Source organism: Sycon ciliatum, chromosome 3, assembly GCF_964019385.1.
Source record: "Sycon ciliatum chromosome 3, ocSycCili1.1, whole genome shotgun sequence".
Taxonomy (NCBI): domain Eukaryota; kingdom Metazoa; phylum Porifera; class Calcarea; order Leucosolenida; family Sycettidae; genus Sycon; species Sycon ciliatum.
In genome coordinates, this window is record NC_088645.1 from 28,325,964 (window position 1) to 28,336,371 (window position 10,408).

Consider the following 10,408-nt stretch of genomic DNA (forward strand, 5'->3'; position numbering starts at 1 on the left):
GTGACGATGTTCCACTGATGATAGTCACAAGAAAACGTTCTGGAATTGTTTCATTTTAATTGTTTGATACATGGTTATGAGTGCACAATTGATATTTTTCATTGTCTGGATTTTGTTCAGGATTTTCTCTTTTTCCACAAGTTAAGTCTTCATAAAACCAAAAAAATCTGCATTTGTCAAAAAGTAGCTCGAAACATGGCAGTTTTGAAGTCAATTGAATTTCCAGAACGTTGACTCTACAGGTATTTGGTGGATAGGAGGAACTAACCATTCAGGTCTATCCTTAACGCAGAAGCTGGTAAACTGCTCATTCAGAGCATCCGCAATATCAAGAGGCGCAGTGGCGGAACTTTGGTCAGACCGTGTGATTGCTGTTGGACTAGAGCCCAATGACGATGCTGATTTACGAAGAGTTCTTATAAATGAGTGAAGTGATGGACGCTGGCTGTCGGTGAGAGAAGTAGTAATGGCCTGGATGTATTCTTTATGGGCTACACGTGATAACGTTTTTGCTATATTTCCTCTGACGTTTGTACTGCATTGCATTGGACGGGGTAGGGTATTTTTTATAGATGCTGTAGAGGTCATGCTTTCTCTTAATGCCTGCCCTGAGCACTGGTGTCATCCATGGTGGATCCTGGCGTGAAGGGCAGCTTCGGTTTCTGGTGGTTGACTGGTGATCGCGGTGAGAAGAGCAGACTGAGAGAGGCGATTCCAGGACAGATGAGAAGTTGGAAACGGCTGTATCAATATCAAGGCCGCATAAAAGGTCACTCCAGTGAGTTGCGGCAATTTCAGCATTGACGCCTTCCCATTGCGATTGAGTGAGCAAGTGATGGCTGAAGCGAGGCGGTGCAGTGTCAGATGTGGACTCTCGAGACTGTGCTATGTCTTTAGCTATGGAGAGCCTGCCGAGGACGATTAAGTGATCGGAGGCACCCAGGGGGCTCAGGGATTCAATGGATGTGAACCTCTCGGGAATGTTTGTGGCGACCAGGTCCAGGCAGCCACGGGGCCCATTGGATGTAAGATGGGTGGGGAACGTAACAAGTTGAGACAGTGCTATGGAGCGAAAAAGGTTACACAAGGCAGAGCCTGCAGCAGATGTTGAGTCGGAGGCACACCAGCTCTGGCAATGGGCATTAAAATCACCAGTTACAATGGTAGATGATGGAGCAGGTAGCTTAATGAGAGCAGTCCGCAGAGTATTGTAGGTCAGCAGCGTGCTGGTTAGGGGGTCTATACAAGCAGGCAAACGACAGTGGTTGGGATGAACCTATGGGAGTAGCTTCAACAGCAATTGCTTCAAAGTTCTGTTGGCGAAATGAGTGAATCTCTCTCACTTTGTTGAAGGCGGTAGTGAGCACCAGGATGGCAACACCCCCATAGCCTCTGAAGGGGTCAGGGTTAGAGGGAGTTTGCGGTCGGTCACGGCGGAATACTGCATAGTTCGGCAAGTGTAAGGTATGGTTGGTGGTGAGCCAAGTTTCGGTGATGCAGATAATGTCAGGCTTCTTGGCATTACAAAGGATGGAGAGTTCACCGAGTTTGTTGTTTATTGAGCGTGCATTTATCACCGCAACAGACACGTGGGAAGAAGATTGAGTAGAATGGTTAGAGGAGCTGGAGATAGGATAGAAGGGCTGTGCAAAAACATTTAGTGTAGAGTCCAGGCTCGAGGAAACGGTTGAAGTAGTTGGAGGGTGTGGGTTGAAGGGGAGAGCGTTGGGATTTAGGATGCATGCACTGCTCATTTACCTACACTGTCAGAGGAGAAACGCCATTCGCGAACACGTACGGAGGCAGGCCAGAAATCATCACGTTGGACCGTGGTGAAGTGCTCTTCAGGAATCACAACATGGGCATAAGCCAGTCCAAAATAGCGTGTTTCAGCCACGGAGCATTTGATGATGTGAACATCTTTGTTTGCGCACCACTTAGCTATTGCCTCAGCATGGCAGCCGCTGTCTATGTTGCTGACGTGGAGCGCTTTGCACCTTACACGGGAACCACTGCGTAGGAGACCCTGTGTTGACTTGTTGTGTTGTTGTTGTATACTTTATTTATAGTGGAAATCAAAACAGGCAAAATGCCTAATAACATTGGACCCACTGTGAATAACATGTTAAAGGATATTGTGGAAAAAAGTAGATACAAGAGAAAAAGAGAAAGGAAAAATGACGGAAGGTTGGTTGCAACGAACAGATATCAAGCCAGTAAGCATTGGAAAACCTATGTCGCTGATAATATATACTGCAAGGCTTGAGATTTAAAATCCAAATACCTATTTGAACATTTTGCTGCTGGTGGCAATCTATTCCACATAATGGCTCCAGCGTGCGTTAGGCGCTTAGCAGAACGAGCAGTGCTAGCAGGTGGGACCACAAGCAAGTTGCTTTGGCCTCCCCGAGTGCGAGTTGAGGGCACGACAGCAAAAAGACTTCTTTGTCTTGTGGAAGTATGATGTGACTGAACTGTGCGTGGACGGTGTGGGTGTTTGGTCAGCTGGACGTTGGAATGATGGCGGTGGAGTACTACGGTGTGGTAGGCTCATCAGTTGGGCGCTGTAGAGCGGACAAGTGTTTGTGAGTCTCTGTTCAAACTGTACGGGTGCGTTGGGATTCAAATGCTGCTGCTGTGAACGTGGAGCTGGTGCTACGGTGGAATTCAAATGCTGTGGATCGGATGGGGAACTACTCGTACATGTAGGTTCATGGTGATCAAAAGGCATACCGGTAGGTTGGGTGGGCGGGAAAGGTGCGCGGGTTTGTGATTTTGAACTAACGTCTGCTAGCTGGCAACGGAGAGACTCAACTTCCGCTTTCAGGTCTACAATGGCGGACATCTGGCGAAGTAGTTCCTGCACTGTCTTGGCCAACTCATCAATGCCAGCACTTGCTTGACTATTACTACTAGTATGTACATGTGACTGACCTGCATTACCGATCCCGTGTTGGCGTAGCAGGCGGACCATGGCAGCACGGTTAATATTGCTGGTGACCGAGATTTCATTTTTCTTGGCCAGGTCACGAAGTTCGTCAAAGCCGAGGATGGCAAGGTGGGCATTAGATAGATCGTCAGACATACTATGTCCACTACTTCAGATTTACCATACGTGGAAACTAGTGGAAAACAACAGCTTAGTCATGCTCTGAAAGTCCGATTAATGAGGAGCAACGGAATTTGCATCCATGCAGTTCGGAGCTAGGGCATATACCGTACTGAATTTTGAGAACCTCTATTTTGACCGTTTGACGGGGGTGGGAGGGGGGGGGGGGAGTGTCAAACGCATGCACGTTAAAGACATTCAAAAGAGTTACACGCTTACCAATGCAGTTGGTTCCATTAAACCTGTATCCCATGTTACATGTACATGTAAAACTTCCCATAGTGTTCTGGCACTGAGAAATACTGCTGTCGGAACACTTGGTCAAACACTCATCCACGTCTGTAGAAAAAAGAAGGATTGATTTTCTTAGAAGAACAGGCAAGCTAATGAATGGAGGCCAACGCAATATTGTCCAACTGCTGCGGAAGCCCAGCTTAGGGTGAAAAGCACTGTATTCCTGTAGTAATGCAAAAGACGTTACTTGAGTAATGTGGTGGAGCAGTTGGTACATCCAAAAAAGAACTGTCCGAGGCCAGTATCAATATGGTGTGCATGTCAAAGCTTCACACAGTTTGTCTATAAAACAAGGTATTGCAGGCAGAGATGTGAAAACTACACACAGAACTTTACCATGCAAAACAGCAGATAATGCACCTCAGCTCCCAGTTGAAACAACCGCATGCACAATCAGCATGCCTACAAATATGCACATTGGAGGGTAAACCACCACATTACAACGACAATGTCAGACTCTGCCAATGCTAGCCCTGCCAGCTGCTTGCACATAACCAGCTCCACCACCACCAACCATGCCTCTCTTGTCATCAAAACTGTGATCAGCCCATTAACCTCGTTCAGCATTGACTGACTACCAAGCCCATTAAAAATGACAGCATTCCTGGCAGAATCTTAACACAGTGTACTATTAACTTTACGTGTGTGTGTGTGTGTGTATGTGTGTATGTGTGTGTGTGTGTACTGTGTGTGTGTATGTTTGTGTGTGTGTGTGTGTACTCTGTGTGTGTGTATGTATGTGTGTGTGTGTATGTAAGTGTGTGTGTGCGTGTGTGCGTGTGTGTGTTTGTGTGTGTGTTACCTCGGTTGTCATGTTACGCCAGACGCCCGGAGCTCATTTGATGTGTCTCGGCGAGTTGCTGCTGCATCGGGTGCGTTCTGTACACTGCGGGAGTCGGTGTTCGACAGTGATGACTTCAGCATCGCCATCAAGCGCATTGTGTATGGAGTGACTGTCCTGGCGGTCCTTCTTTATGGATCTGAGAGTTTGACCGTCAGGCAGCGTGATGTCCGTCGCCTGGAGTCCTTTCACCTGCAGTGCGTGCGCTCCGTCCTGAAGATAAATCGTGGCCGGCAGATCGAGGAGCACATCTCCTCTCTCCAGGTTCGCAGGATGTGGGCGATATGGAGGAGATCGCGGATAAAGTTAGAGTCCGCCGACTTCGATGGCTTGGCCACGTGTCCCGCATGCAAGATCGGATCCCTCATCAGCTGCTGTATGGCGCGTTATCCTCCAAACGTCCACCGCATGGACCCCGCAAGCGCTGGAAGGACTCCGCAAAGTGCAGCTTGATGGCTGTAGGCGTTCCCCTGGAGCAGCTTGGTGACATCATCCAAGATCGACAGGGATGGTGGGTCACCTGCCGTGATGCTGTCGACGCTATTGTCCAGTCCCGAATGGAGCCTGTGGCGAAGCCCCTCATCTGTGACACTTGTGCCCGCAGTTTTTGTCGGCCGCAGGATATTGCGAGGCACAAGTGTAACGCTGTTCGCGCGGCCCGCGCGCGCGCTGAGTATGGCGTTCCCCGCCCGGTGGACAACACGTCTGCTGGTCTGCCCCGTATGGGGCCACATAGCCAGTCATGGCAGTTGTAGAAGGAAGGAAGGAAGTAAGGTGTGTGTGTGTGTGTGTGTGTGTGTGTGTGTGTGTGTGTGTGTGTGTGTGCGTGTGTGTATGTTTGTGTGTGCATGTATGTGTATGTGTATGTGTATGTGTGTGTGTATGTGTGTGTGTACTTGTTGGTAATCTAGACCCGACGGTGTTCCAGAGGTACAAAGGACATGTATATTACTGTACATACATACCTGTGCAAGTCGGAAGAGGTGTCCACATTCTATTAGCTTGACATGTTATTGTGTCAATGGAACTCATACTAGCATCCACAGTAAAGCCAGCACGACATGAAATACCCAAAACAGTTCCATAGGCATTGGAGAATGAAGCATTGTAATCATAACCAAGAGAGGAATCTAACAGGGGACAGGATGCTGAAATCACAAGAATGAGAATTCTTCACTTTTTATTGGCTTCAGAAGAAAGGTAAGTATGCTGGACTACCGCAAACCAATCAGAGGAATTTTCAAATATATGGGATGAAGCGGTGCTGAGGCTTCTCTTTGTCATTGAAATCCCAGAGCAGAATTGTCTCACTCTGTCCCTCGGCCCCTTTGGGTGCTAAGAATACAGCTCGAGTTGGCAGTGCTGCTTGAGCGTGTCCATCACTGCATAACCAAAAGAAATCTGATAACCTCAATTGACTATACACAAACTGTACCCTTCACCCAGTCAGGCAGTCTTGGCGTGCGTCTTTGATTGGTCAAAGACTTTTGACCGTGTCTGGCATGCTGACCTCCTGACCAAACTCAAGCACCTTGGTGTCCGTGGCATTGCCCTGAACTGGTTCACACGCTACCCGACTCGCCGCCGACAATGCGTCAAGGTTGGTTCCGCTTTGTGGTCGTGTGAATCCATTCCAGCTGGAGTACCCCAGGGCTCTGTCCTACTGCGTCTTGGGTTCCTGGTGTATACGATCGACCTCCCCCCCCCCCCCCCCCAGCATGTACAGACTTGCGCACCAAATGCAGTCAGTTGGCCGATGACACGGCACCCATTGCAACACACTACACGAGGGACCTATCTCCTGCATTCCTCCAACGTGCCGCTTAGCAGGACGATGGTTGAAGGATTGTCATCTCCTGGCCAACACCACGTAACCCGTTGTCCTTTCCTTCCAACCCCACCACAGCATCCATATCACACACCACGTGACTCTGCTGCTGCAGGTCAACCACTATAGGCACTATCAACAGAGCCAAAAAAACACTACTACAACTCCACAGGTCAGGTGGCACAATGGAAGTTTGCAGGTTATTCATAATATACACAACACACATCCGATCCGTTCTTGGATATGGCACAGCAACAGTGGGACACACTGGAGAGAATTCAGCGTCATTCTATACGCATCTGCCTTCGGTTTCCCCTTTTTGCAGCCGTTCACCACAGTTCCCCCCTCCCTCATGCTCAGCTTCAAACCCTTAGGTCACGACTCCTTATTAAGCAAGCCCTACCAGCATGAGACATCCACCACCACACCTCCCCACCACACTCGCAACAACCACATCTTGCACCGCAACGTCATCACCAAACTTATACCCTTTGATAGACAAGGACCTACTGCACAAGACTGGCACGCACAAACAGGAACCGATATTCCCCCATCAACAGCTCCCTCACCCTCTACAACTCACTCCCTATCGACATCACAACCCAACAGAACAGAAATTCTTTCCAAAGCACTGCATGCAGTCTTCTTTTGAATAGTGCCTGTTCCCGCTCCACACACCCTCCTGGTTTCTAACATCTCAAAAGTGCATTTAACCGTCTTGATTAAATGAGTTATAGTAACCCAGAGACCAATGTTATGTTGGCTGCTGTGTCAAGTAAGACAACTGTCACTCAATAGTTACCTATGACCAATCCCATCACCACCAGTTTATACATACTTGGTATTGTAATCAATGCTCAGGCCTAACCCATCTTTCCTATTGCACACAAACATGATATCTCAGACGATCTAGTCTCACTCTTCAAAGTTGTAAAACACCTACAGTTTCCAAACTCTGGGCGTCTATTTTGTTAGATATTGTTGCTTGTGCCGAATGACGGCACGCCAAACCAAGTACTGGTTGTAGAGCTCTGTGGTTGTCTGCCTGAGCAACTCTCACACAGACTCCATGTCAAGAAACAGAGCAAGATCAACTTAAAGCAGCATGCACAGTCGTGGTATACATGCACTACTGATTACTTTGTCCGGCAATGGCACATCATACTATGGCCAAATCCTTATCCGGCAATGGCACATTGGAAAGGCTTCCTGTCTGAAGCCTTTCCATACTGGTACTCGATGTTCCAGTTTTGTGACACGAGAATGGCACGAGAATTAGTGTACCGCTGAGTGTACCGCTATACACGTGGTCGACACGTTGTTGTTATTTTGTTGACACGTAACCCTGTCAGCGGTCTGCTTTGTGCCAATGTGCAATGCAGAAGTCGACGAAGACGAACGAGGAGGCCCCTTTCGGTACCCCTCACGGGAAGGAGAACTGCAGAAGTCGACGAAGTGGAACAAGGAGGCCCCTTTCCGTACCCCGTACCGCAAAGTGCCATTGATGAATGTCTTCTGCACCTGGAACGCCCCGGAAACGCTGTCGCGTAGGCGGACTGAATGCGCAGGGCAAAAAGAATTGCTGCAAAGACCTCCGCTCTAGGCCTTTGGAGACATAGTGGGAACTCCTTCCGGCACCCCCGTACCGCAAAGTGCCATTGATGATCGATGAATGTCTTTTGCAAGTGGAACGACCCCGTAAACGCTGTCGCGTCGGCGGGCTGAATGCGCAGGACGAAATATATTGCTGCAGAGACGTCCGTTCTAGGCCTTTGGAGACATGGTGCGAACTCCTTCCGGTACCCCCGTACCGCAAAGTGTCATTGATGAATGTCTTCTGCAACTGGAACGGCCCCGTAAACGCTGTCCCGTCCGCCGACGAAAAATATTGCTGCAAAGACGTCCGCTCTAGGCCTTTGGCCGCATCGTACCCCGTCCCGAAAAGTGCCATTGAGAAATTAATGAGAATGCACTGACCTGACGCTGTGACGGGGAGGAGAACGGCAGAAGTGGACACAGACGAACGAGGAGGAATCAGGACGAGCGAGCAATGGCAGCACTGTAAGTAATAGCTCAATTAGAAATGAGAACTTGACATTCATGGTACTTGCCACTGCATATTTCTTGTCCACTCACAATGTCTTTCCTCTGCCCCTGTGTGCCCACGGCCATGTTGCTGCACTGGCCCGATGAATCGAATGTCTTCTACAACTGGAACGGGCCCGTAAACTCTGTCGCGTCGGCGGACTGTATGCGCAGGACGAAAAACATTGCTGCGAAGACGTCCCCTATAGGCGACGGTAAGGCATCCCTTGATATGTTGCCAGTGTGTGCCATGATATCGCGCGATGGTGAATGAGGAATGATGAAGGGTAGACCTACGGTGGGACCGGCGGTATACCTGTTATCTTCCAACACGTTATCAGGTCGACAGCGCACTGTACTCACTCTATTCTTGTAGTTCGTTACGTTTAAGGTGTGTGTGTATATCTTGCCAATAGTTAATAATGGTGTACAGTCGCACGCTACAGACGCCATGTTCATTTGCAGGGTTTGCAAACTGTACGTGAAGAAAGAGAGCACGCCGCCATCTTGCGTTCTCAATGACTTGCACCTTCACCCTGTACCCCAGTGCTTGTCGCGACTAAATTCATTCGAAAAATTACTCATTCAAAAAGTGGAACCCTTCCAGACATGTTACAAGCTAGACACAAAGCATGTCAGTCGACCGCATTCAAAGCGAGTGAGGTGCCACGAACAAAATACTCCACCTTCCATTGCCAATTGACGACAACCCGCATCTCATGCATGACTTGTGTGCTGACAATACAAACATCATAGTGAACTGTGTACCAACCAGTGCGAAGATTGTCTGTAAGCACCTTGTCTAAACATCTTGCGAAGATTGTCTGGACGCACCTTGTCAGGCCGAAGGTTGTCGTCGCAGCCTTGCAGTGGTTATCTGAGGAGGCGAGACGAAAAACTCATGAATTGCTTCCACATTTGTACCAGTTGTACCGGCTATGCGAGTGCCATGGTGACAAACGCAGGTTCTTGTTGAGCTTTGAGACACATGTCAGCAGGGCGTTGTCGCATCGCTGACCTCTTGCAGTCATTCTGTGAATGATATTTTGCGCGAGTTTGCATCGCACGCAGCATCGCAGATCGTGTCGAATTACGCATCACACTGCAAAATTGCTCCTCTGCATGCAAGTGGATTTCATTGCACTTCTCAGTTTGGGAAATGCTCGAATATGATAATTCTGCATGTGAGTGCACTAGCCCTGAACATACATGTAAGTGACCCGTTTGTCGTGTCTCATAGCCTACCTCATGACCTTCTGCTTTCTTTCTGCATCACTTGTATCTTGCAGGTATATCATCCTGTGACGACCACATTGAAGTCTGAATTTGAAGTGTGAAGATGCTTCAGCAACCACATCGTACTTTTCCATTGCTTTCATTGTGCTTCTACTGTGCATGTGTGTAAGTTGTGGGGTATACTTGTGATGACATTGTGTGCTGGCGACACGGTCAGATTTTGTCATGCGTGTAACGTACACCTGCATGTTATGCATTGAAAAGGATCAGCCACTTACGATCCTGGGACGAGTATCAGGTCAGCTTTGTCTTGTGTGGGCTGTACCAGATTGCTGTTCACTTCTCTATCTGTTGGATATGTGACTTTCTGCAAGTTTCTGGTGTATGGTGGCCACTTCCTTGCTTGTCACTTTGTATGATATTACAATCTGTATTCGCTGCTTCCATGGCGTGGTCTGCAAACTGCAATCCTTGAGCAAATGTCATGTTTGCTATGTTGTGCTTTGGCCGTCAGCTTGTCTACACATTGTACAGTCAACTTCACGTATAACGACAATCGGCCGGGCATCAGAAAAGTGTCCTTATTCGCGAAGTGTCGTTATACCCGAAGTCCCATTATATGATTGTATTACAGTTGGATGGGACTTTGCTCTGGGCATGGAAATTCTGTCGTTATTCGCGAATTGTCGTTATATCCGCAGTCGTTATTATCGAAGTTGACTGTAGTTGAATTATTTTGTTTCACATCTGACTTCCTGAAGTACGGTGGCCACTGCTTTGCATGGCATTATACATGAAGAATTTCCTGTTTGTGTCGTGTGCATGTGTGTATGTGTGCGTGGCTACATGCGTGTGCCGTGTGCACCCGCGTGTTTGTGTATCTGTGTGCGGGGTAGCGAGGTGGGGAGGGCTGGTATGTATCAGTGTGTTATTGCAGTCTCATGGCTACATACAGTACATCGCGCGCGTGCTCATCATGTTCACCTTCGGGGTTGGGGTGGGGAGGGAACGGAAA

The 10,408-nt window shown here is 48.5% G+C and overlaps 1 long non-coding RNA gene across 1 annotated transcript; it reads left to right on the forward strand.

Moving 5' to 3' along the window:
- Window positions 1-8,254: 8,254 nt before the first annotated feature.
- Window positions 8,255-10,185, forward strand: LOC135812630 (uncharacterized). The gene is made up of 2 exons (XR_010552882.1): window positions 8,255-8,372; window positions 9,447-10,185. It is a non-coding gene; the product is annotated as an uncharacterized LOC135812630 (long non-coding RNA).
- Window positions 10,186-10,408: the final 223 nt, after the last annotated feature.